Source organism: Neopsephotus bourkii, unplaced genomic scaffold (assembly GCF_033783945.1).
Source record: "Neopsephotus bourkii isolate Nb327-2 ecotype Australia unplaced genomic scaffold, CSIRO-AGI_Nbou_v1 NB_1749, whole genome shotgun sequence".
Taxonomy (NCBI): Eukaryota; Metazoa; Chordata; class Aves; order Psittaciformes; family Psittacidae; genus Neopsephotus; species Neopsephotus bourkii.
The window spans coordinates 2251672-2277019 of record NW_026902223.1 but is presented as its reverse complement, the minus strand read 5'-3'; the positions used below and the strand labels follow the sequence as shown (position 1 = coordinate 2277019).

At 42.8% G+C, this 25348-nt stretch overlaps 1 long non-coding RNA gene across 1 annotated transcript in view; it reads left to right on the top strand.

Moving 5' to 3' along the window:
• The window catches only part of LOC133224976 (uncharacterized), a 269398-nt gene that overhangs the window by 185895 nt on the left and 58155 nt on the right, over positions 1 to 25348 (top strand). The window lies entirely within an intron of this gene.

The window sequence follows — 25348 nt, the reverse complement described above, 5'->3', positions numbered from 1 at the left end:
TTGTAATTTTGTGACTAATTTACCTGATCTACTGCCCAAGTAAAATCATGTCCTAATCACGATAACCTCTGTTTTCTCTCACATACAAGCTGTCCTGGCAGTATTTACATGCAAAGTCAAAGTTTGGCTCTTTGCCTCCTTTAAAAGATAAAAATCCCACCCTTAATTAATAAGAACATTATGCAAAGACAAACCAACAGCAAAACAAAGGGAAGCACAACGAGAAAAGACACTCTTCTCCCCCTCCTATTAATTGCAATAGTCCAGAGGTGCACAGGAAAGCAGACTTGTGCTCAGCCAGGGTGGTGGGATGCAACTTGGTGCTAGTGCTGTCTTCTGTAGCTATGGGGTTGCTCTGCCCCATGCCATAGTGATCCTTGGAGCATTTCCACACAGAACAAGCTGCTATTCATCACCCAAACACCTCCCTGCTCCATCCATCATCAGAAGCTCGGTGTACAAACTGAGTAACAGGAGGGAGATGGATTGGAGCAGTGGAAAGTGCTTTTCCACTTGCCTTTCCCCTTACATGATAATGCCGAGAGGAAACAATTACAAATAATGTCTCTTTTCTTATAACCGAGTCCACAGCTTTTCAGCGTGATGGCTCTGGCAAGACTTGGAGAGACATCAGACTAATAAAACATCCTTAAATATCAGGTTTGAAAGTTAATTCATTTGGAGCCATTCTCTTTTGCCAGAAAGGGAACTTTTCTGCTGCGAGTGTTTGTCGATCTTTCAGACGAGTGGAATAACACAGCGGGCCCAGAAAGTCTTCTGGAAGTTATCAATATCTAATTTGCCACTTGAGCTTTCTCCTTCACCCTGCAAATGAGCTATGCAAATATATCCTTTGAGATGGGAGAAGGGCAGAGCTGAATGCACCGTCTGAGCTGTTGGGGCAATGGGCTCAGCCTCTGGAGTTTCTCTCCTCCTGCCCTTTTCCCAAGTTAAAACAGACCATGGAAATCACAGAGCCTGTTGCAACCAACAACAGCACTGAAAGTAGTGCAAATAATGTTTCCATTGCTTACTATTTCAGATTGAGAGTGTATTTTTCTTGGAGCATTCTTAACCTTTGGGATCTTTTCATGTTCTTTAGCCATTGTGTTTGCTTCTTCCTTGTTTTCTTGTAGGGAAAGCTGAAATGACTTACAATGAAGATCTTTTTTTTTTACAGCCTTCTCTTTTTCCTTTGGCAAACCAGGTTTAGAACAGTTGGAACACTATGGTGCTGCTCACTCCCACTTCTCCCCTTCTAGTAAGAAATCCTGCTCAGTTTGGATCTGATCATTTGTAAGAGGGATAACTCCAAGGTCTAAATTAAAACTGGTGAGGCCTGCACCAGTGAAAATGTCCATTGTTAAGTCAAGGGACAAATTTCTTTATGCTGAGCCATATTCTTTCAATGCTACTTGTTCGTTTGGCTTTAAATTATGCAGGATCAACTTGCGGTTCATGGTGGTACAACTAAGAGAATCTGGTTAACAAACTGAAGATGGTAATGACCAGCCAGGATATAATTGTAGGTAAGACGGAGCCATAGATTGATAATGTGATCCATGCCATAAAATCCTAGAATCACAGACTGGTTTGGGTGGGAAGGGATCTTGGTAGTCTGATTTTGCCCATCCTGGTAACAGAACATGATCATGATGCTCCCACAGGAAGGCAGGAGAGCTTTGCTGTTGTCCAGCTCACGGTTATACATAGATCACATGTAAATGTTAGAGGTTCAGTTGGACTCTGAACCTACCTCAGTTTACAGCCCAGCCTAAGCAGTGACCCCTCTGCCACATCCTCAACAGCACCATCTGCCATGGCACACTCTCACCCATAACTTAATTTCCATGGTGTAATAGGCTTGATTATTTTCCTCAATGAGTATGTTTACTCTGAAGATGGACACATAAATCACAGCAGCTGAAACCCAAGCAAGCACATGACAAATAAGTATTTTTAAAGGTTAGTTGTTCTTTTTAATGAAAGAAAAGCAAGAGGACGGGGTTGGACTTTTATGATGTGAAAAGAGGTTGTAACCACAGAAAAATCTGCCTCCAAAAGCCAAATATTATTCATTTTGGTGGAATGCACTGCTAAAATAGCTCAGCCTTTCAGGAAGAAGCATGCTTATGTAAACCATCTAGTTTACTTGGTTTTGTACAACCTAAGAAACATCCTATCTGTGTGTACATGTGCTGTCTTCCACATACATATGTACATGGACTTATAAATGTCCACACAGTCAGTTGTGGTCTTCAGCAGACTCATGCAGCATATGAGAAGCAAGTTGAGCACAGAGAGAAAGCAGTGTTGTTAGCTAAAACTTACTGGTGCTACGGATTAGGATCAACAAATCTCATTGCTGTAACAGGAGCCAACAGTTCACTCATGCACTTTGCTGGCCCACCAGTTATTTCATGTAGCACTTATAAAGGGCACAATAAGGGCTGAAACATCATCGCTGATGCTCTGTCAGAGCTTGGAAACACTGCCATGAACAGCATGCCCACCAAAAAGGATGATCTAAAGCATTTTAGATAGCATTTCTTTACCTGACACCTAAATATCTGAAGTTTTATATAAAAGTCCAACAGACAGAACACCAGAGAGCTCCATACTGTAGGTAATTAGATGGAGACTTTCAGCTTTCCAGGAGTTCTTAACAGGATTAAAGATAGGCTTGCATGCATTCACCTCAACAACAAATTTATCTCACACTGGTTCCATCTGCTGATGCTGCTCTTTAATTCCTTCCTGATGCCTCTTTCCCTGTTCCAGCCTCAGGATCTTCCATACTCAACCCACCATCTACTCCCCCACTCTCTTCAATCTAAGATTGAAGCTGGGTGTCACTTTACCTGGAAATAACTATAACTTTCTATAAAGCTATTTAATAACCATATCAGCTGCAGTGGGGAGAACTGGGTGTAAGGCAACCCATAAGGGAATAATCATGCCCAGACACTCCAGTTATTGTCCATAAAACCCACAGTACAGGAACTGCTCGTGACTCTCAGGTCTCTAAAAGGACCTAGATTATGTTTCAGAACACTCTTGGATCTTTGCTTCTTTTCCCTTTTAGTTCTCAGCACTGTTGGCATTCATTGGAAAATAGTGGGGCTTGGCCTCACAAGCAGGTGAAGGACAAGACAAGCAGCAAAAGTCAGCACTGATTTACCAAGGTCAAACTATGCCTGAGGAACCTGATGGCTTTCTGCAATTAAATGACTGACTGTGGAAAAGGGCAGACAGATCTATAATATGATCCTTTCTCTTGTCTTTATATGGAAATGCACAACTCTTTAAAAGCCTTTTTTTCCTTCTGAACCAGATTTTAATGGAAATATATAAACTTAAATTTATATTTCTTTCACAGCTTGAATCTCTCAAAATAATTCTGGTAGCTGGACATGCTACTCCAAGGGGGCTCTTCCTGGTCTTTCTTTCACCTAAACCTTTCTTCTCTCATATAATCACACACTGGTTGTGTTGGAAGAGTTGTTAAGGTTCATTCAGTTCCAACACCCTGAGAGGGGCAGGGACACCTTCCATTAGACCAGATTACTCCAAGCCCTATCCAACCTGGCCTCTTCTCCTCCTCTCTTTTAGAATCATAGAATGATTTGGGTTGGAAAGAACCTTAAGATCATCTAGTTCCAACCTCCCTGCCATGGGCAGAATAAGACCCATTTTCATGACAGTTCCTCTGCAAATATATAAAATCCCCCATTCACATTACTAGTGTAAAGACTCTGAGCTTGCCTGGTGAAGGATGCTCTCATGAATGACTTCGCTGCTGTTCTACCCTGCAGTCAGGCAGCCAGGAAACTGTGCTTTGAAAAGTCAGCAAGAGTAACACACAGATTAAATATTCCTGTTTCTATTTTTCACCCTTTGATTTTCATCCTGTGTAGCTGTAGGGGAAAAAAAGAAAACACTGAAAATATGATCAATTCATTGAAACTGTAATCTGAGAGAGTTTAGAAACATCTTAAATAGGAGACAAACTACTTAGAGTGATTTCTGCACACTTCGTGCTGTTCATTTGCATAGTTCAGCTTCTCTTCTCCTACCACTTTCTGTCCCCATCAATTAGATTTATTCCTTTTTTAATCCTGCTTAATTTTTGCTGGGAGGAGATGAAACGCTGTGGCTGCTTTTCTTGGCCTAAAGGAAAAGTTATATGTGTGCAGTAAAACTACTCCCTGCTATTATCACCCTAGGAGTTATACACATAAAATCCATTTTTATCCATGAAATAAAAGAGAATAGGAAAAGCTTATAAGTTATTATAATTGGTGAAAAATACTGAATTCAATCGGTGATCTTCTCCACTGTTGCAAGGGGAAGTAGCTCCTTTCTACCTCAGGGGAACTATGTTGATTTATACCATTTAAGGATTTCACCCATAATAAGAAGGGAAAGACATAAACCACTGAGTAAGAAAGAAAAAAAAGAGCCCTTCCTGACTGTGAAATGCACTGATTTTTAAAGGGAAAAGTGTGTAAAAGAACACACTTGCACAAGGTTTAGGATTTGAAAAATGACAGAAAGGCAAATCAGTAGAGAAGGGAAATAATACAACACAGGTGAGAGAGATTGGGTTACTTTCATGAGTAACCTCACCATTACATTACCCTGATGTATACAGTCATACACAGGGTTTTCAATGTATTTTTTCAGGCTCAAAAAGCCCTGGTAAAGCTGGAAATGCTTAAGATGCTACATTTAAGATGATTTGAGATGACCCAAACTCTCATTGAAAGAGTTTATTTCTAAGGGTCCTAGTGAAAATGAGACCTGCCATGCTCTGAAGAAAGCAGTAGGAATGGGTCACTCACTTGTACAGTATTGTGACACTGAGCCACTAATCTGCTTAACTTAGAGGTATCCACATCATAGGGTATCCAGGTAGGGGAATGGGATTCTACTCCAATTTTCTATGGGAATTTAATCAACTATTGAGACTTCATTGTGTGTTCTTGAACATATTCATCTTCCTCATGTGAAATCCATGCTAGAAGCAGAAAGACACAGCTCCAGGTCTCTGCACTGCTTTCTGCAATGCAGAACCTTTACAAGAGATCAGTCGTGTTTCACATCTTGGCTTGTGCAGCACCCACTCATCCAGTAGACAGCGGGATGTTAGGAGTTTGATGACGAGGGGAAAAGGGCTTTGATAAACACCAAACCCCGTCATTATCTCATTTTGGTGCACTCTACATTTTTTCCTAAACAAATTCCATGGAAAACTCATGTAGGAAACCATAACTTGCTACAAATGAGAACCCACAGACTGAACTTTTTTTCTTCCTTTCTTAATATGTGAATGCAGGGATAAAATTACTTCATTGAGAAATACATGGCATGAGAAAGAACAGAGTGATAGAAGAAAAAACAAATACCCAAATCTACCAATGTCTAAACCAATTTTTCTAGTGGGGAAAAAAGAAGTCCTATCTTAAAGATCTCCTAGGCCACAGTGTTTAGAAAAGACACTTGAAACGGATGTGCTGAAACCACTGTTCATACCAGTGAGCAACTATTTATCATTACTTCTTTCCATTCTTTTATCTGGTCCCGGTGGTGATGTTGCTTCAAACCAAATGTGTTTGATAATCATTAAGATATTAATTTACAGACAACTTGGAAAATATAGCAGTATGATATTAGTAAAGGAATGATTAAGCTGATCTTTAAAACTCCCAACTAAAAAACTAAACCTGAAGCTTAAATGGGATAAGTATTGGTCATATCAAGTTCATCTCAGGACCTAGAAATGCCTTAAGGTCAACTTTACAGTTACTGTAATGCTTGTGTCAGTATATTTTACGGTGTTACTTGAGAGTGACTCAAGCTTTCTCATATATCACCAAATCGGTTCTCTTGTTGATGTGTGCTGATTCCCTCCTCTGATGAACTGTTCACCCTCAGTATTAGCCAAACATAATAGCGTGGGGTTGGATACTGTGGAAACACACAGGAATTACAACCCAACAGTCACCACGATGCTGGCCTTACTTCTGTGGAGGGTAACAAATATAGGTCTCTCTTCTTAAGAAAATCAGTGCTTTGTCATTTTTTGGTCTACTGCTGCACAGGATGTCTATCTAGTTGGAAACTGCTCTATGGAAATCATTAGAAAATGCCAACTTTCCATGTTATAATTTCCTGATAGCAGTTTCACTGTAATGTGTCTGAAGTTCAAGACAACAAACATGAGTAGCTAAAAAAGAACACCCACTCCAAACCCAGGCAATTACAGGGCCATCTCCTGGCATTCAAAAATGACACATGTAGGATCTTGCCATGGTCCACCCGATTCCCATCATGGTATTGGACATTCTAGCTAGAACTGGGCTTAGGCTCCTTTTGGAACACTCCCAGGTGGATAATTACTCCCTGGCTTGGTCCCTATCATCACTGACACAGATTAAAAAAGCAACAAGTTCCCCCTACCACAGAGGAGCAGCAAAGGTTTCCGAGAGGTGGGATGCTCTTATAATTTCTCTGTATTTACAGTGCTTGCTTCTTGTTACCCCTTCTTCTTAGGTCAGTGCTATTCAAACTGGTGTTACTGGCATTTGCTGAGCCTGGAGATCTGCACCAAGGTACCCACAAGATGACAAGAGTTATAATACTGCTGCCTTTACCTCCCAATTCAAAACCACTCACACAGGGTTTTAGAGGTTACTGCAGCCCTACCACAACTGGCAAATCCTTGGAAACAGAAGTGCACACCAGCTCTATGCAGAAAGTCAACAGTCAGTGTGCACCTGGATATACAGCATAGCTTCCTGCAGGCCCATTGCCATGTGTTGTGAGTTGCAAATGACTTCCTTTGCTCGTTTCTTATATGAATTCTTGATATGGTGTTGGAAATAAAACGGCTTTAACTGACTTAATTCTTTGTTGTGGCTGAAGAGTCACTTCAGGAACAGCAATGAGCAAAACCCCACTCCCTAATGCAATGTAAATCCAAGTCTATAAGCAGGGTGTAGATTTTCATAGTCCACACACAACCTCACTGAAGTTCACACCAGAAATCAGGGTCATGCAATAGTTATAAAAGCTCTGGTGCCTCAACAAGTCAGCAGGTCCAGGCTCCTCCTCATGAACTCTGAGCTGTGCACAAGCTGTGATTTGCCATGCAGAGGACAAGGACCAAGCAGGGACTCTCAGTGGCAATCAAACATTGAATCAGAGGGCATCATTTCTGTTCCAGTCATGAGTCTTTCTGCAGGCATTCTCCTTCAGCTTTGCCATGTTCATGTAACAGGGAGATGAACTGAAATGTGTTTCATTTGCTATTTAACATTCACTTAAAGAAAAAGGACTTTTGTGTAGAACTGCTTTTGGTGAGCGATCAGGTTTGTAACCTTTTTCTCATCTATGTAAGAACAAGTGTCTGTGTCTGAAAAATTGGGAATTTTTACTGGAGACTTCAGGCAAAAGCAAGAACGTTTTGGCCCCAAACCAGAAACTCTAAGCTTCAAATGGCAAACCTCTCATTTGCAGCCAAACAATGAAAACGTTGGTTTTGGCTGGACATTTTTGGGTTTTCAACAGAAATGATCGTTTTCTCAGTCAGAAATTTTCCATGAGGTGAGGAATAAACATCACGGGTAAAAGCCTGGTGTGACTGGAAGGAAGGAGCAAAGAGGGAGATAAGGAATAAAAACAGTTTATCACAGCCATCATGAAGGTACTGTTACCAAGGTCTGTCACTAGCCACTGTACCAATCCGGTAAAGAAACCCTGAAACCTATAGCCTGGTGTATTTATAGCATGATTCATGGTCACTGAGTGTTCTATAAACAAATTTATGGAACTGTTTTTCTCTTGGTTGTTTCTTTATTTAGAATGTTATCAAGCAGGAAAGCACTTGCACTCTCTTTCTACCTGGGCAGAGCTTTCACAGCTGTCTTGATGATTTCAGTAGCTGCACAGGCAATAAAGTCCCCAGCCCAGAAGGTACTTCTGAGTGACCTTACTGACTCATGAAAACCCCATTCAGACATCCAGATGCTTTGTTACCTCCTTCCCAACTGCTATACGCAGTCTGGAAGGAGAAGGGAGTGTGTTTAGAAAAGGCAAAGCTACTTCAGACCAAGACGTGAACCACCCAAGTACCAAACAAACAACTCCTCACCACCCCATGGGCTCACTGAATCAGTTACTCTCACAGTATAGATTGCATCCACCTCCGTTGTTGTGATGGGATATGTTTCAATAGGGAATGTATTGAGCAACCACTGCATAAGGAGCACTATAGGAAAAGCTGGAGGGTGGGAGGATATGGATCCCCCAGGTTATCAGGGGGATAAATGAAAGCGCTGCTGTCCGCATCATACACCTAAGTCTGACAACTTGGGAGGACAAAGGTGAATTAAACCACCAAGAACTGATGCTTTCACCTCCCAGTTTTCGTGCGGAATCCATGATCAGAGACAATTTCCTAATCACTGTTCTAATGTTTCCCAACCAGTCCATAAAGCGGCTTTCAGGGCATGACGCAAACCAGCAGTTTAAAGCCACAGATCTTTCTAGTTAGATAATCTAAAAGATTAAGCACCTCACAGCCACTGGAGAGTGCTCCTTGGAACTACAGTATTATGGCCCTCGATAAATCTGGTTTCATAATCCTGCTTAGTCTACACTGATCTGGATAAATGGAGACCTATCATTTGAGAATGAAGCTCAGAAAAAACATGATTTAGGCAAAGGGAGGAAAATAGAAGCACGTATTTTCAACAGGGACAGGAAGGTGGCATGGGATGTTAAATCGTGTTAGGGACAAAACATAATCCCCAGTTGCCCTCTACAATGACACTTCACACAGAGTCACCTTACTACTATTATAGTCTCTGCAGAGAGAAACAGCCCATTAGCCCAGGGAGGAAGGCTGTGTAGGATGAGGATGATGAGTAAGGGAAGCTCAGATGGCTGTGTAGGAAGGGCCGGTGCCTGCAGATGTCCTGGATACCACCTTCACCCTGGGATGCCATGGGCAGGTCTTACTTGGAGACGCAGGTCTTGAACTTGCACGAATGCTGCTGAGCTCAAGGAGTGTGTAAGGCAGCCAAGGCAGGCACTTCTGATGGGAAAAATAAATGATACTTATCCACTCTCCTCACCCTGGGGAAAGAGCCATGAACAGAAGCAAACATGTACACAAAACATGGGCACGTTTATTTCTAGCAGATATCTATTGTGGGAACTCAGCTACCAACCCTACCTACCACCTCCACGGCACTGATAACAGCCTCTAGCAACCACCAGCAGTGACTTTTCTCCTGTGGTAGCAGTATTTGTCCCCCTTTGCCTTTCAACTTGTCTTTCACTGCAGGCCATACAGAGGAAAACAGAGGAAGCACATCCTGTAGGCACAGCCATGACATGATGCTGGGGAGGAGGCAGAACCCAATTAGTAGAGAGCTGAACACAAAGGCAAGGAGACCTAGATTCCCTTTGGCCCGCGGGTCATGGATGAGGCTGAGGCAGTTTTCCACCTTTGCATCATGATTTCTGAGACATGAAGTGACTGACACTCTTGCTAATAAGCTCCCTAACAGAAGGCTGAAGAGTTGTCTGTATTCTGCACTAAGAAACCCTCTATTATCATAAATCATAGATTCATAGAGTAATTTGGGTTGGAAGGGACTCTAAAGCTCATCCAGTTCCTACCCCCTGCCACGGGCAGGGACACCTTCCACTAGAGCAGTTTCTACTACTCTACAAATCCTTCACTTAAGTGAAGTTTTTAGCTTCAGCTGCAGCAACTGAAGTTTAAAGAGCATGAGATCATTCATTGCATCACCAGCTTATCTGTGGGGTTATTAAAGCACTGCTCAGATGACTGAAGAACTGGAAGTATTTGTCGCAACCAAGGATCTTAGGAAATGCTTTTTTAGCACTTGTACAGGGAACACTTGGCAGTATAAATATGTATTTGTGAATAGTGTGAAATAAGTGAGTACAGATTAGATCTTTAAATCCAATATTTCTTGTCTTTCAGAAGGAAGAAGAATCTTCTCTTTCTGTATTTCTGAAGATGTGCAGCTAAAACATAAGTTACTAACCTCATACACCAATTACTGGGCAAAATTCCCTTGCCTGTGTTTTGCAGACCACTGGAGCAGCAGGTCACAATGGTTTCATATTCTGAAGAAGCTGCGAACAAACAAGTTGGGCACTGGATCTGCATTTGCAAACAAGAATTCTGCAGCTATCCCAGAAAGAAAAACAACTTGGAACTGCAGATCTTTCTCATATATAGCCTTTGCCTATTTTGAATTGATGTGAAGCTTTTGGCAGTGAAGACAGACTGGAAGTGTTGAATATACAAAAGTTTGCTCCTACTCACCATAAGTGATAATATTAAAAGAAGTCTCCCACAAACTTCATGGCAGAAGAATTCAGAAACAAGAAAAGAAGCTTTTAGAAAACAAAGCAACTCATGAAACTCATTACTACGAGACATAAATTACTACTGCGATTGTTATTTACTGCCTATAAGCTGCTATGATGAACAAGGACTCTTTGTATGCCTTGACAAATTAAAGGGCAAGACATCACTGTCATCACAAATTTAGTGGATTAAAAAATGGTATGTGCATAATGAGTCTCTTTAAATAGAATATAGACACAATTCTTTAAGCTAGTTACAAATCAGTGTATCATACATGGTTTGATTAATTTGTACTTGAAACAAAACCTCACTCACATCACTTAAACCCCTTTTATGTGACTTTTTAAAGATGCTGGTAGGGTTTGCCTTGAGAAATGGGGATTTCTTTATAGGAGCAGAACTCCCTGTTGAGCCTGGTGCTACAGTGAGAACTACAGAAGGAAAAGGAAGAGCAAAGACTCGTAGACCTGTGTGTTGGTGCTTTTGGCTGATGCATTGGGATTACCTGGCTTTCTGGCTCACAAAAACTGGGACCAGTATAAGGAAGGAAAGATTCAATTCTGAACATGGTTGTGATTAACCAGAAACTTTGCTGTCACAGGGAACCTGGAGCCAACTTCTGCACTGATATCACAGCTACAGTTGCAGGAAACTTTGGGATGTGGTTTTCCTTTTATTGCCCTCATTGAAAAGTCTGTATCAACTACAGAACAGAAAATGTCAAATCAGCACTGAAGATCCCTCTTCTTTCTGCCCTAACACTCTTCTCTTTCCATTGCCTCAGAGGAAAACTATGTCACCATTGGTGCTAAAGGAGTGTGATCCAGCTGCAGCAAAGGTTACACAAGCTAGTACAATTACTAGAGTCTCCATATTTTCCCAATAATGAATCTTGCTCTAATTCAGAAGATATGCCCTGCCTGGGAAACAATGCGAGGTTGAATGAGGACAGAGCAAAGAATGACATGTCATAAAAGCCTGATGTTCCTGAGTGCCAGCAGAACCATTCCCCTCTGATGGGTGCTTTTGGGCAGCTAATTTGAGGCATTTGGAGCATTTGGTAGACAGCTGTTCTGCTCAGACTGCAATGGCAAGCATTTTCAAGCTAAAACCACAAGAATGAACCGATGATGCCATTTGGAAGCCATGTTCAGAGAACCTACCTCCTCTGACTACGTTGCTGGTTTTTAGGAACAGAATCTGCAGCTTTTTACCCTCTCTTCCCTGCTGCTTTCCCTTTTGTACTTCTCTAAGCCACCAAATCTTGCCAGAGCTGCAGATACCAGAGGCGATGCGGGCTGGCTCTGGAGGAAGATGGGAAGCAGAGCAGCTTCATCCATCTCAGGAGGTGCCAGTGGTGGGACAGATGAAGGAAAAAGAAGTCTCATTTTGCAAGCACCTCCTTCTGTGCTACAGAATCTGCACCTAAGAGCAGTCAAAAAGGATCTCTTACTTCTTCCCTAAGGCACTTGCTGCACACAGCATACTCTGTCAGCATGTTACACTGCCAGGCACCGGCTTCAGTGAGAATTGTCCAATGGAAGGGGATGAAAGTCAGCCAAGGGCTTCCCAAGGTTGATTGCTCTTGTTAACTGTTAACCTATTCACTGATCTCCTGATAGTGCAGGGAGATCTACCTGAACTGCCACATACAAAGATACTCATCAAACTATAGAAGGTCAAGCGATGGAAGGAGAGGCTGTTTGGTCCAAAGTGTAACCCATGAGATAGGAATGCACCTACAAGGCTCCTTGGGAACAGTCCTTGAACTAATCAGATTTTACATTTTAACCAACAATCTTGGATGTGATAAAATGTTGGGGTTGAAACGTAGATGTTGGAGGAGGGAAGTACAGAGTGGGAAGAACCTAACAGTCCCAAGGGACTGAGTAAGGGCAGAGAGATGGAAATTCAGGAACACTCAGTGCCAAAGCATAAATGGCAACAACAAGAATTTCTGCTACATATTGTGAAGATGACACATAGGCAAAAAAGGAAAAGAGGAATATGTGGTTATGAACAGAGGAAAAAGATGAATCCAACCCTAGGATGTATTAGAGGAGATATTCACAGACAGGAAAGTATTACTGTTGTATTACTGTAGGTTACTCGTTGCAACTTAAAGACCTTTTTTGGTTGTTTTTTTGGGAGGGGAGGGGGTTTGTATTTTTTTTAGCTATAGTAATTTCTTTGATATTCTGCATATTTCTATTTGATGGAATGGAGCATCAGACATAAAATAGGCACTAAAAAGGGGATGCACCGTTAGTTCCTTAATTATGTAGGAATGCATAATCAACTTCCAAAGTAGAAACCATGTTATTCCCTTTTCTTTTCTTTGCTTTGGTATTTCTAGAATAACTTCTGATGGAGTTTTATACCATTAGTTTGCTGAAACGCCTTTTGCATCTTAACTTCCTTGGGTTTTGTCTCTAAATACTTGTGCTGCTTTTCTATGGGCATTATTAAAAAATAGAAGCCTAACTAGTCATTCTAAAACTTGCTTTTTGAAGACAAAAAGGGGGGAACAATTCACTGGAATGATCTGATTCTGCTCCACACTTACCAAGATAGTCTGCTTACTGTTGCATAAACTGCACCTTCTGTACTCCTAGATAGCTGATACTGGTGCAGCTCTTTAGGTCTCATTCTACATGTTTTTCATTCCCTTAGTAAAACATTAAATGTTATATACCTTTCACCAGTCTTTGAATATTGTGCTTCATGTTCTAAGTCCCTGTGGATGGAAACACTCACAGACAGACCAGTATGGCCACATGCAACAGGACCACCGTCCTTCTTCCTCCATCCCCCCCCCAGCTATACCCACATTTGGTGCCTGTTATTCCATTTAAGTGTCTCTAAAAGCCCACATACCCAACTCCATTATGATTATTATTTTTCTTTATGCTGTCAATATTTCCATCCATTCCTGCACTTGAGACTAAATCCCAATTAAAGAGGGTTCAGCATGTGCATGCTGTGCATAGCACACTCGCCTACCTCTTTTCCACTTCCTTTTCACATCACCCTTAATGGGCCTTTAAGGACATATCTGTATTCCCGCAGTGTTATTTATGGTTCTGACATCATCCCTCAAGGTGAACAGTACTTTGCGGTAGAGTATTTACTCTTTTATAGTAAATCTGCCTGCTACTTTCTATAAAAACAGGAAAACAGCTGCAGCTTTTATAGGTGAGAATGAAGGTTTCTCCCTCTTCTTAACATGCATTTTGTTATGGGGAAGTTAACAGTGATCTTGGGAGGAGAAACACAAAGAATGAGTGTGGTCTTTTATGGCTGAGTTTTATCTGTATTCCTTCAGCTGACGTTAAACAAAATGCATACAGCCACAGCAGATGTTTTTATTATCATTCATTACTTACATAAAGGCAGCATGGGCAAGCACAGCACAGAATAAAGAAGAAAGAAGTGGCCTTGGCTCACGGGACCAGATTTTCCTTACAAACATCTTGTTAAATAGTTAGGTGCATGCACAACGTCTTTGGATTAATCAGCGTTGAGTGAAACAAGATCTATAAAGAAATAATACACTCAAATGAAGAAATAGGCAAGTGGCTGCTATTATCTGAAGCCCAGAAGACCTGCTCTCGTTTACATTAATTCTGAATTGCCTCACAAGCTTTAAATCACATTCAACTCAGCCAAAACATAGGAATCAATATTTCAAGTGCAAACCAGGAACCCAACAGGTTCTCACTTTGGGAGGGCACATTCAGCTTCCTTTCAGGTATCCTGAATACATATGTTGGACCTTCTCTTCTGCTCTAACACTTTGGGGAATTTGGGAAATACTATTAATGACACATTTAGGTTGATGTTTGCAGATAAGATGGCACATTTGAGAGGTCTAACATGCACAAGAGACTGGCGCATTTTGCACCAAGTACCACTATGCTAAAGCAGCACACAGCACCTTCACGTTCTCTACAGGCAGCTGCTGAGAGGTTAAAACAGAAATGGTACACCAGGAAAGAAATCCAAACTCAGGGAACTGGAGAGATGAAGTGCAAGAGCAATGAGCAAAAAACCTCATTAAAAGATATCAGCAAATCACAGGCATTGAAAGTACATTTACTATAGAGGCACAGGAGGGTCAGGAGGTTTAATAGCTTTCTGCTTGCCACTCCAGGAGCCCATTTGGTAGAGCGAGCTTGCAAGTACCACGTGAAGAGTAGCTCTGGAGTGATTTCTAGCACCTGCATCTGATTAGAAACAAAATAAAGTGTATTTATTCCTTTTTCTCGCTCTCTTTTATAACTGCAATTTTGAAAGAAGTTTCTTGTATCAGTTGCATCGGATGTGAACAAAGTGATACCATGTCGTACATCACATATCCTTCACTCCAGCCCTCTATGCACTTAATTCAATGGAGCTTTCAGAACAGTAGAAAGAGGCTCCCAACTGCTGGTGGGTCAGATGGAAAACCCTGAGTGTTACCATCTATGGGATATGTCTTTGTACCAGCATTTTAGGTAAGGGGTACTTATGAGTTAAACCCTTTTGGGATTTTTCCATGTGCCCACCCATTCAGGTAAGTTTGTATACAAAACATTTACACACTCAGAGCAACAGGGAGTAAATCCAGGGCTAAACCAAGAACCAACACCAGTTTGATGCAAAATATCTGCTTCTTTAAAGCTTAAGTATTCCTAAACGAAGCCCTGAAACCAACTTCTCTTTATCTATAGACTACAACCTGTGCAGGTGCTTTTGCTTCCCTGAAATCGATGCCAACCTCCCAGTTCTTGCCCCAAATCCACTTAAATAAAGACAACGTGTGGAAAACTTTCCTGAGGACACCGCAGCCTTTCTTGATCAGTGAATCCTCTGATGCGTGCAGACTGGATATTGCCACCATGGCTTCCTAAGAACTTTAGCATTTGCTCTTTTCTTTTTTCCGTTGCCAACTGGCCAAATATTTCAAACATTTTCCTTTAACAAATGTGTCCTTGGTGGGGGAAAAGTCCATTAGTAACAGAGTAGTTGCATCTTGTCAGGACCAGACTTTAATGGCTGTTTGAATTTTAACTATTATTTGCTAACTATTCCTGTTCAAGCCAACTAAGACCATAATAAAAGCCATTAAATACCAAGTAACTGGTCCCAGTGTAGCCGCAGGGTATAACACTGAGTACGATGTGAATTTATCCATTGCAAGGCAAAGACTTGGACCTTCACAGACTTTTTTGAGATGGAAACTTTTCTCTTTCTCAAAAAAGCACTCTTCTTTGCCCCAGGGAAGGCCAAGCACAGGCTGAAGGTAACGTGACACACTGCAATCTATTTTCTTATTTAGAGGATGAATGATGACACTGTAAAATACCTGGCACTGGCTTGCTAAAATATATGGACAATGCAAGCGAGTGTTTGAATGAGCAGAAAAGTACACTGGGTAGTAGGGCAGAAATACAAAGCATTGCACCACTGAAAGCCAGGGAACTGCCAGTGCTCCTGCAGGAAGAGGGCAGATGGGTTGCACTGAATGCTGCATTCCTCCATCCTTTTCTTCTGATCACTAATGCTGGAGTATCAGGCAGTATATGGCACATAAAGCATCATTATAGCAACTGGTGCCCAGTGAAACAGTAGGGAATGGGCAGAGGAACAAACAGAAGAGACAGGGATGGAAATGGTTACATGTGGCCAGATGAAGCCCTGGCTGGGTAACTTCAAACAACACACCAGCAAAAAGCCTCCAGAGCATTTTCATGGGTCAGAGGAGGTGGCTGCTGTTCACTGATCTCCTCACTAAGGAGAGCACAGACTGTCCTCAACCACAGCCTTGTCCTGCTGTAACCTGGGACGGAAGGCTGGGATGAAAGGGGAACATTCTGTCCATCTCCTGCGCCAGTGTCTGTGTGAAGGAATCGCTTGACAAATCAAGGGGAAATACAGCACAGCCCCTCAAGAGCATTACCTTCTACATTCTGAATGGGCTTTCTGCAGAGACATGGGGACAAAATTAATCCTGGCAGCATTTTCACTTACACAACAAATCTGATTCTAAGCCATTTAAGGTGGTTAGAACTAATGAATCAAAATCTGTAACAGCTAAAGTGAGAAAAACTAAAGGCATCCGAAGAACTTGTATCTTCAGATATAGATGTGAGGTAACACATGCAAGCAAAACAGTCCATGCAAGAAAGGAGAACTGTTAGGACAAAGGTTAAAATAATTAACATTTCCTGTGCATTTACTTGTGGCCCAATCAAAGTCTACTGAAGAAAACAGAAAGCCTCAGTGGGCTTTGGAATAGGCTGTTAAGACATTTGCACATCCTAAATGATCACTGGATGTAACCAGTGCACCGAGACTGGAGTACAGAATGGAGAATTAAAAATAAGCAACACATTAGCTCAAATGGGAGCATAACAGAGGTCTCACAAAGCAATTTTCCATGCAAAGCCCTAAACTCACAAAAACAACAACGAAAAAGGAGCAGTCCAAAACAAAATCCAGCCCTCACAAATGATGTTCAAAACAATGCTTGGCGAGAAGGATGAGCTTCACACCATGTTCCAAATGTGAGCGAACTCCACAGCTGGAGCCACTAATCTGCAAATGTTCCCTGCATGAACTGATCACTGCGGGGATCAGGAAGAAATGGATTACCCTGAAGAACAATAAGGTATTGGCAAGGTGTAGCCCAGAAACACTTCACCTTTCTCAGTCAGGGAGTGTTGCTGGTGGCTGGACAGCACACTTGGCAGACCACGGGGTATCATCTGCTGAGGCAGCATCAATGCAATATTGAAGATGTCTCAGGAAAACTGTTATTTAGCTGTAAAGGCTTTATATGTCATCTTGTAGAAACAGATTAGTTGGGCTTCACTAATGAGTAATCCAAAGGTGAGATTATTACTCATGCTTTGCTCGCTGTCCTAAGTAAACCACAGCACACACTTTGCATTTGAGGTGCTCGATTAAAAGCTAGCAGAGCATGGGGCAACAAGGATTAGGTTGCTTGCACAGCATTGGCTCTCCCTGTTGCTAAAAAGCATAATGCTGTGTTATTTCACAACCCCCCAACATAGGTTAAGACTTAAACTGCTTGCAGGGTGCTTGGATCATCTCTGTGTTTGAGGGAAATGTGTTAGTCGTCACTCAGGCCCAGGAAAGCATTTAGAAAGCAGCTAATCACAGCTGTCCAGCAGTGGTTTTCACAGAATGATACTACAGTGCCTGAGTTACAAGACTAATTGCTTCTAAATATGTTCTTTTTTTTTATTAGAATCAGCTCAAGGGTTTGCATGGTTTCAGGGATGTTTCATGGGGATTAGTTTGAAATGAAAATGTGGTTTCCATTTGTCTGAGAAAGACACAACAGGGAGCAGAGCCATGGAGATTATTGAGAGCTTTGGGTGGTTCTGGGAGGCCAAAGGCCGAGTGACTTCAGATTTCAGTGGAGTGTAATAATCCCCTAGAAATGCAACAGCCTGGTGTGTCTTATTGTGCAATTATGGGATGGAAATTGCAGTACATTTATGGCCTGTGGATTATTCACTGTGTATCATTAACGCAGGTATGACATGATCATTGAGCAGTCAGGCAGAACCAGCTGCATCTGGAGCAATCTACAGAACAATCTCTGCTCCTACCTTCCCTGTGCCGTTAGGATGTAGTACCTCCTACTCGGTGTAACAAGACTTCAACTACAGAATAGTAATTAATGGAGCTGGTAAAGCTTATTCCCTGATTCGTGGATAACAAGTTAGTTGTTTTGCCCAGCTCAGGATATATATACAGTTCATTAGTAGCACAAAGAATTGCTATTTCAGGGCTAAAAGAGGCTACACTGTGCATTGTTTTCCGATTCAGTGGTGTCTGTGACCTAAATCTTTGTACTTACAAATGACTTGCCAACATAGGAACATAGTGAGTGGTTTCATATTACTTGATTTATTTATTCATTTGATTGATAAACCAACCATTTTCCTTCACTGCAGAGCACTGCTCTCTGGGTTTTGCAGGAGGTACTCGAAGGATGCTTTGCATCACTGTGTTTCTGCCTGCATCTATCCCAAGTACCAGCCCAAGGCATCACACCATGAGGGACTTGGCAAATATTTGTAATGTCATTACTGTGAGACAGCGTAACACCTCACTGCCCTGAGAGAAAGGGTTTGTATCTACTGGGGATGCAGCATCTCTGTGATCCTTAAGCATCCCTTGTACTTCTGGAGATACAGATTACTTTATCCACATTGCAAGGTACACAATAGTATTGTTTCTATTGTTTCTTTCCTTTATCCCAACTATTTGCTAGCTGCATATCTTGGGACAGGATTGAATGCTGTTAGTGACCTTGGTAAAACACCGTCTTCATTATTAAACCCAGGTCATAAATACCCTGGGGCACAATGAAATGCCTCACCTGCAATTCTTCAAATAGTTTCCACTGCTATTAATTCTTTTAGGTGTACGAGGTCTCGCACGTGTCTATTCACTAAATAGGTATCATCTGGAGGTAGCTGAATAGAACATTTTGGCATCAAACAGCCTGTATATAGAACACCTAGAAGTATTATTTGTGCACTTACCAATGTACCAAATTCTTGATTTCCTGGGATAGCTCAATCTGGAGAGAGGCAACCAGCTTCAAACAGGAAACTGAACTTTCCCAAAGTTCATTGGTGTTGGAGGTCAAGCTTTAGTTCAGCTCATTACAGAGACAGATGTTAAATTCAGATTAGGAGTTACATTTTGGGAAAGTTTAAGAGGTTTTGGGAACTGTGGTTTTGGCCTAACCTGCTCTTTAATCAAAAACGACATCTCTGGGCAACAGTCTTCAGCTCTCTCATACCTCTCAAATACGCATTCGAGACGTACAGAAACTGTTTCAGTCTCACTGAGGAAACTCAGGTCATGCTTACTCTGGTAATAGAGATGAATAATCTCTTCCAGCTCACAAGAAAGCTGTTTTCCCCACCTATGTTTCATTTTTTGCCTCTGACTTTTATAACCTTGTGGGTGTGCTCTGTTTTGATATGAAAAACAGTTTGATTATGACAAGGCAGACACATTTGGTTCCAAAGAAAAATTTAAATGAGGACTTTTCCAGTGTGTCAGCCGTGACTTCTACTGAAGTGGCGGTTACTAAAAATGATACGTTATAAATATGCTCTTTTAGACAATATTTTGGTTTGGGTTGGTTTTAATTATTTTTATTAGAAACACAATGACTGAAGTGATGCTAAATTTAGAAAAGAGCTTCTTCAAGTCTCTGCAAGAAACTCTTGCACACTCATTCAGTGACATGGGGTTTGTATCATCATAGACTCAGAATCATGGAATGGTTTAGGTTGGAAGGGACCTTAAAGCTCATCCAGTTCTGACCCCTGCCACAGGCAGGGACATCTTCCACTAGAGCAGGTTGCTTCAAGTCCCATCCAACCTGGCCTTGGGCACTGCCAGGGATGGGGCAGCCACAGCTTTTCTGGGCACCCTGTGCCAGCACCTCCTCCACCTGAAGGCCTGAAGAAGTCCTAATACCCCTGTTATATGAAACAATTGGGTACCAAGCTTGGTCTGTGTTAGTTTTTTGTCTGGTATCCCTGACAAATGTGGCTGTGCTCTCACAATTTCCTGACCTGGGAAAGGTGCCTGAACCCCTTGCACAGAGAGACAAGGATACACTACAGAGAAAGGCACCAAGAGGGTCTGCTGCAGAAAGCCACCTTGGGAAGAGGTGATCACGCTGCCCCAGTGCTGTGCTGTCCTGCAGCCACCTGCCAGGCAGAGGGAAGTTACTGGGCTGTGCTCTGTACTTGTGTAAAAAGAAAATAAAACCTTTAGATAGCAGCCAGTTTACACGATCGTATTACAGTCACAGCGAGAAACCTGCTTATCGGGATGTGTTATGTAAACAGCATTATGAATACTTATAAAATGAATGTAGCTACTAAATGTTACCTTTGCAGAGCAGGTAAATACAATTTGCATTTTTATACGGAGCAGAACAGCACAGGTGGCTGCAGTCATGTGAAACCTGGAACTGACCCCAGGCTTCAGGCCTGCTTTTTCAGTCTAACATTACTCTGTCCAGAGAAGGAATTTACTAATATATAGCATTTTCCATCCACTGTATCTGCCAAAGAATTGGAAAAACAAGTTAAAAGAATGCAGGTGTAAGTAAAAGGAAATATCTCAACAACTATTTGTGAAGAGATGAGAGCATTTAGTTCCTGGTAATATTATACAAATATCGTATCAGACTGGACACATTCAGAAGTGATCAACAATAATGGTTCTGAGCTGGAAACACTGATTTGTGGAAGTAAAATACTATTACTAGTTTGCATGCCTTGCTTTACCAAACGTAACACAGCAGCATTGGAAAGGGACAGCTTAGTGGGATATAGCAGACACAGCTTGAACTAATGGGATGAAGTCAAGGACACTGATGCCCTAGATAGCAGGGAACGCTTGCTGAAGCTGCTGCTTCTCAGGCTGCAGCAGTTTGCAAAGATGGAGGCGACATCTCTCAGAACATTTGAAACCAACTTAACCAAAGCACCAGAAGCTGCAGCCCAGAGAAAGGCCTGGCTGGCAGGGGAGCCAGCATTAGCAAGGAGGTCTTTCCTCAGGCTGCGTAGGGGCCCAGAGCTATTTCTGTCTTTTGCAACAACTCTTTGATGAAAGACCATTATTTCCCACTTGTCAATGAATAAGAAGAAAGAGTTTTCTGCAGAGTAAAATCTTTCCTGCAAGGTGAAGAATCAATCGGGAGGCAAATACCAATGTCACATTCCAGCGCTTCACTCCTTATTGTGCTTGGCGTGGCGCTTCCTCCGTCCTCCACTGCAATTGGTCCCCACCAGGACAGAACCAGCCTGTTCTGTCTAGTAAAATTTTATTGTGTTGCTTTCCAAAATAACAATTCCTGTCCTGGCACTTGTGAAGCCAGGAAGGCACACAGGCAAGGAAAAACATGCCTACAACTCATTAAGGCTACAAGAATAGTTTCATGAAAGGATCTGACAGTGCAGCACGGTTTGGCATTCCAGTTTTAGTCCACTAATTGTTCTTTTAAGATGAAGAACCACCACCCCAACACAGACTGTTTCCTTAAGAAAGCACAAAGATGAAACTGGAAATAAAAACCACTGTTATTATCTGTACAGTTGCCCCCATTTCTTCCCTTTGTTTTCCCCCCAGTGACCTTCTCAAATCTTTTTTTATTGTCAGTTGTGCTCCCTTAAATCCAGCCGGAAAGGAGGGAGAAGATTGACGAAAAGCAGTCAAACCATCCCATCCTCTGGTGTTACAAGCTGATCGTATTGAGTTGTCGGTACTTCCTACGCTGGTTCAGTCCCTGCAGAAAACACTCTGTCACCGAAATGACAAACGGAAATGCACCTCTTCACTCCTTGAACTGTGAAAGAAATAAAGAGTTTCTATTCAGAATATGGGCAGGAATTTGCTGTAGGATGATGAGCTTCCCACAATGGCTTCTGTTTCTGGTTACCGAAGCCAAGTGGTGACTGGAGAGACTCATCGGCCTCTTACTGGTGCCTGAATCATAGAATCAACTAGGTTGGAAAAGACCTAGGTAGTGTTAAGGCCTTTTTCAACTCCAACTATTCTGTGTTTCTGTGATCCTAAGTCCAACCTTTATGCCAGCACTGCCAGCACCACCACTAAACCATGTCCCTAAGGGCCTCATCTACATGGTTTGTGAGACCCGAGCTGTCATTGCAGAGAACAGCAGCCCCTGCCCAGACACCTGACTGCACAAGTCTGTCACCTTTGTTTCTCCCTCTAACAAGCAGGCCCTACCATGGGAAAAGACAGAACTCGGAGGCTCAAAGCCTCCCTCTTTAACCCGTGCCTGAACTCCGCATCACCCTGCACAGCGGCTGAAGGCAGCCCTGCGGTCCTCTCGTTAAGAGGCACCCAGATGGCTCCCAGCTGCTGCCTCAGGCCTTGCTTTGAAGCCTCATCGGGCTGCTGTACCTCACACACCGGCTGCTCCGACGTTCCATGCCCGTGGCCTCAGCAGTGTTACGGTTCCACCTTCCCCTCTCCGCTCCCGCGCAGACAAACCCCGCGCTGCCGGCGCCGCCATTTATAGCCGCCTGTCACGTGAGCGCAGCGCGGCGGGGTGTTGCCATGGTTACACGCGGGACCAGGCTTGCGGCGCGGAGGGATCGCGGTGGGGTCCTCGCAGCCCCGCGGAGGCCCGGGGGGGATTTCAGCGGTGAGGAGGAAGGGATAAGGAGCCTGTGTGGGGAGGGGGCAAGTGAGAGGGTCGCGTTGGGACGGGTATGGTCAAGGTAGAGAACAAAAGGGTCTAAACCACTAAATAATTGATCCCATCCGGTGGGTCCAGAGGGGGATCGGTGGGTCTGGGCCTGTCCTGAGAGGCACCCACATGGAAAAGCATCCACTGGTAAAGCTGTGCTCACAGCAGAGCTGTTCAAGGGCTTAACTGAGCCTTCAGGGGACTGGGTTACCCTTTCAGAAAGCACTCACTGAGAACTTCTGGTGTTTTATTTATTGGACTTTGTTGCGCCTGGTAGGGCTCCCATCGCAGCAGGTGCCAGTGCTGCCCCTTCAAGAGCACCCAGATGTCCTGCTCAGACACCTAACAGTTGAGGGGAGAGGAATACTGGCCCAGAAGCACAAGTAAGCCCCTGTGAAACACTCTGACCTTCAGGACACTGTGTATCAAAAGGGTCTGCTGTTTTAGCTGAGAAATGCTGCAAAGAGAAGGAAGTAAGTGATTATATTTTCCAGGCTTATTAATTCACTTATGAATGGTAAAGAATTGCTACATCTTCTTTCTGACCTCCCTTTCTCTCACGGCCTTGCAAGCCCAGGGAGAGGTCTGTGTTTGAGGATGGGAGAAAATGTTTCTAAGGTGGTTGCAAATGAACTCTTTCATACAAATTAAAAAAGGAGGGCAGGCATCTCCCATTTAATTTCCTCTGTTTGCGTTGAGATAAGTCTATCCTTCTCTTGTTACATCCTGCAACAATGGAAGTCCCAGTCTGTGATTTCTTCTTCCGTCATTCTGCTGGATAAGGAGGAAGGAACCTGACATGTCCTTGGCTCTTTGCGCAGGTTGATGAGGCAGGGTCACCCATGTAGAGTTAAGAGCAGCTCCAGCCTGTGTAAGTCCTTTTAGCAACCACCATCCAGAAGGGCTGAAAAAAGGGTGGGTCAGGGACAGCCCATTTCACACACTTAAAGGTTAGTGCATAGTTACTGCACATTGATGCTGGAGGCACAAGCTCCTGTTTAGGCTGTGCATCTCCACAGCATCTGGACTTGCAGGCGGTGACAAGAATGCACCGTCAGGCTGGTGGCACTGACAGCCTTTGTGCTGTCTTCATTCTGTGCACACTTTGTATGCCTGTCTTATTCTGCTGAAAAGAGTTCTATTTTAAAAGGGGGGAAATGGGAAAGAAAAGCATAGTGTCACTGCGCCCTAACAGTGCCATTGAGTCCCTAACTCATTCCCCAGCTGTTTGCTCCGAGGCACTGGGGAGTTTCAAATAGCTGGAAGCAAGAGTGCAGAACAGTGGTATATACATTTTGTAAATGAGCTCTGAGCAGTGTCCTTGTTTCAGGAACAGTGAAGTCAATAACAGCTTACAATCTACCTCCTTGTGCAGGTTGTTGTAATGGAATCATAATAAAAGTGTTCCTGGATTTTCACAAGTTCAAGCCCTAAGGAGAAGGGAAATTATGTATCTACTTTGCCTTCCGGTCACTTTTTGTAGCTGTTATTGTAACTTCTCTCAGGGATGAGAAGGAAAGAGCAATGTTGGCATTTTTCAGGCTTAACCGTGCTGTGGTCAGTAGTAATAAGCACATAAATAAGTTGGTACCTGTTTCAGTGGCTTCCAGTTATAGACAGCTTTGCAAATCAATGAATTGGTGATTTGTTGTCTCTGAACACCAGTTTCCTATGCATAAAATGGGACTAAGTATTCTTCCTACAGGATGGGATTTGTGGAGTTGTAGGATTGTGAGGTATTTTGTTATCAAAAGCTCAGTCCCTCCTAGGGAACACATATCTTTTGAGCCTACCTAAAAGCAGATGGCAGTTAGCATCTTCCATCAGATGCACGATGCTTCATCATTGCTGTAGCTAACCCCATCACTGCCACCGCTGGGTGTGTTTGACCCGGAGCAGTTGCAAGAAAGTCATGGAAACACTTGATCAGCCAGAGTAATTTCTACAGCAGCTATTGCCTTCACCCCTATTGCCTTGTAAGGAACTTTTGACTGCTGACTTGAAGGTGTAGATGATGCCAGAGGGAGTTGGAAGGAAGAAGATAGATAGTAAGTAGGAAAGAAGAACCATCTGAAGAGATCAAGGCTAAAGAGAAATGCAGCTTGCTGCAATCATCAGGCAGAGCAAACGGTGATTGGTTCAAAGCAAGAAGAGCCGAGGCAAAAAAGCTGGTACATATGCAGCTGCTTCAGTTCCAAGTGGTGTGCTCTGCACATGCTGCTGGAGCTCCAGCTTGTGTGACAGGACCATTCATCTGCAGGCAAAAGGGCTGTTGTGTTATCTCCTCCAAGATGATCTTGTTTTCATTTTTATCTTGCGTGTGTTGTCATCTCCTGCTTTGTAGTGCTACAGACTTGTCTTTGCTACAAGCATGAGGCTGCACTCTGCAGTGTGTGGTAATTAAGTCCTTTGAGGGTCATGCATATTTTAATTATTACTTGTTTTATTGTCAAAAGCTTGCCCACATGAGATGCAGCCTTGCATTCCATGTGGGACTGAAATAAGGGTCAACACATTCCTTCAGAACCCAGAATATTAAACAGACATAAATTTGTTTTGAGCTTTGCACATTTGAGACGAGCATAAATCAAGATGTATAATGGTGAAAAAATGTTCTCCATATGTTGAGAAGTTGAACAGAGACACTAACTATGAGTGACAAAAAG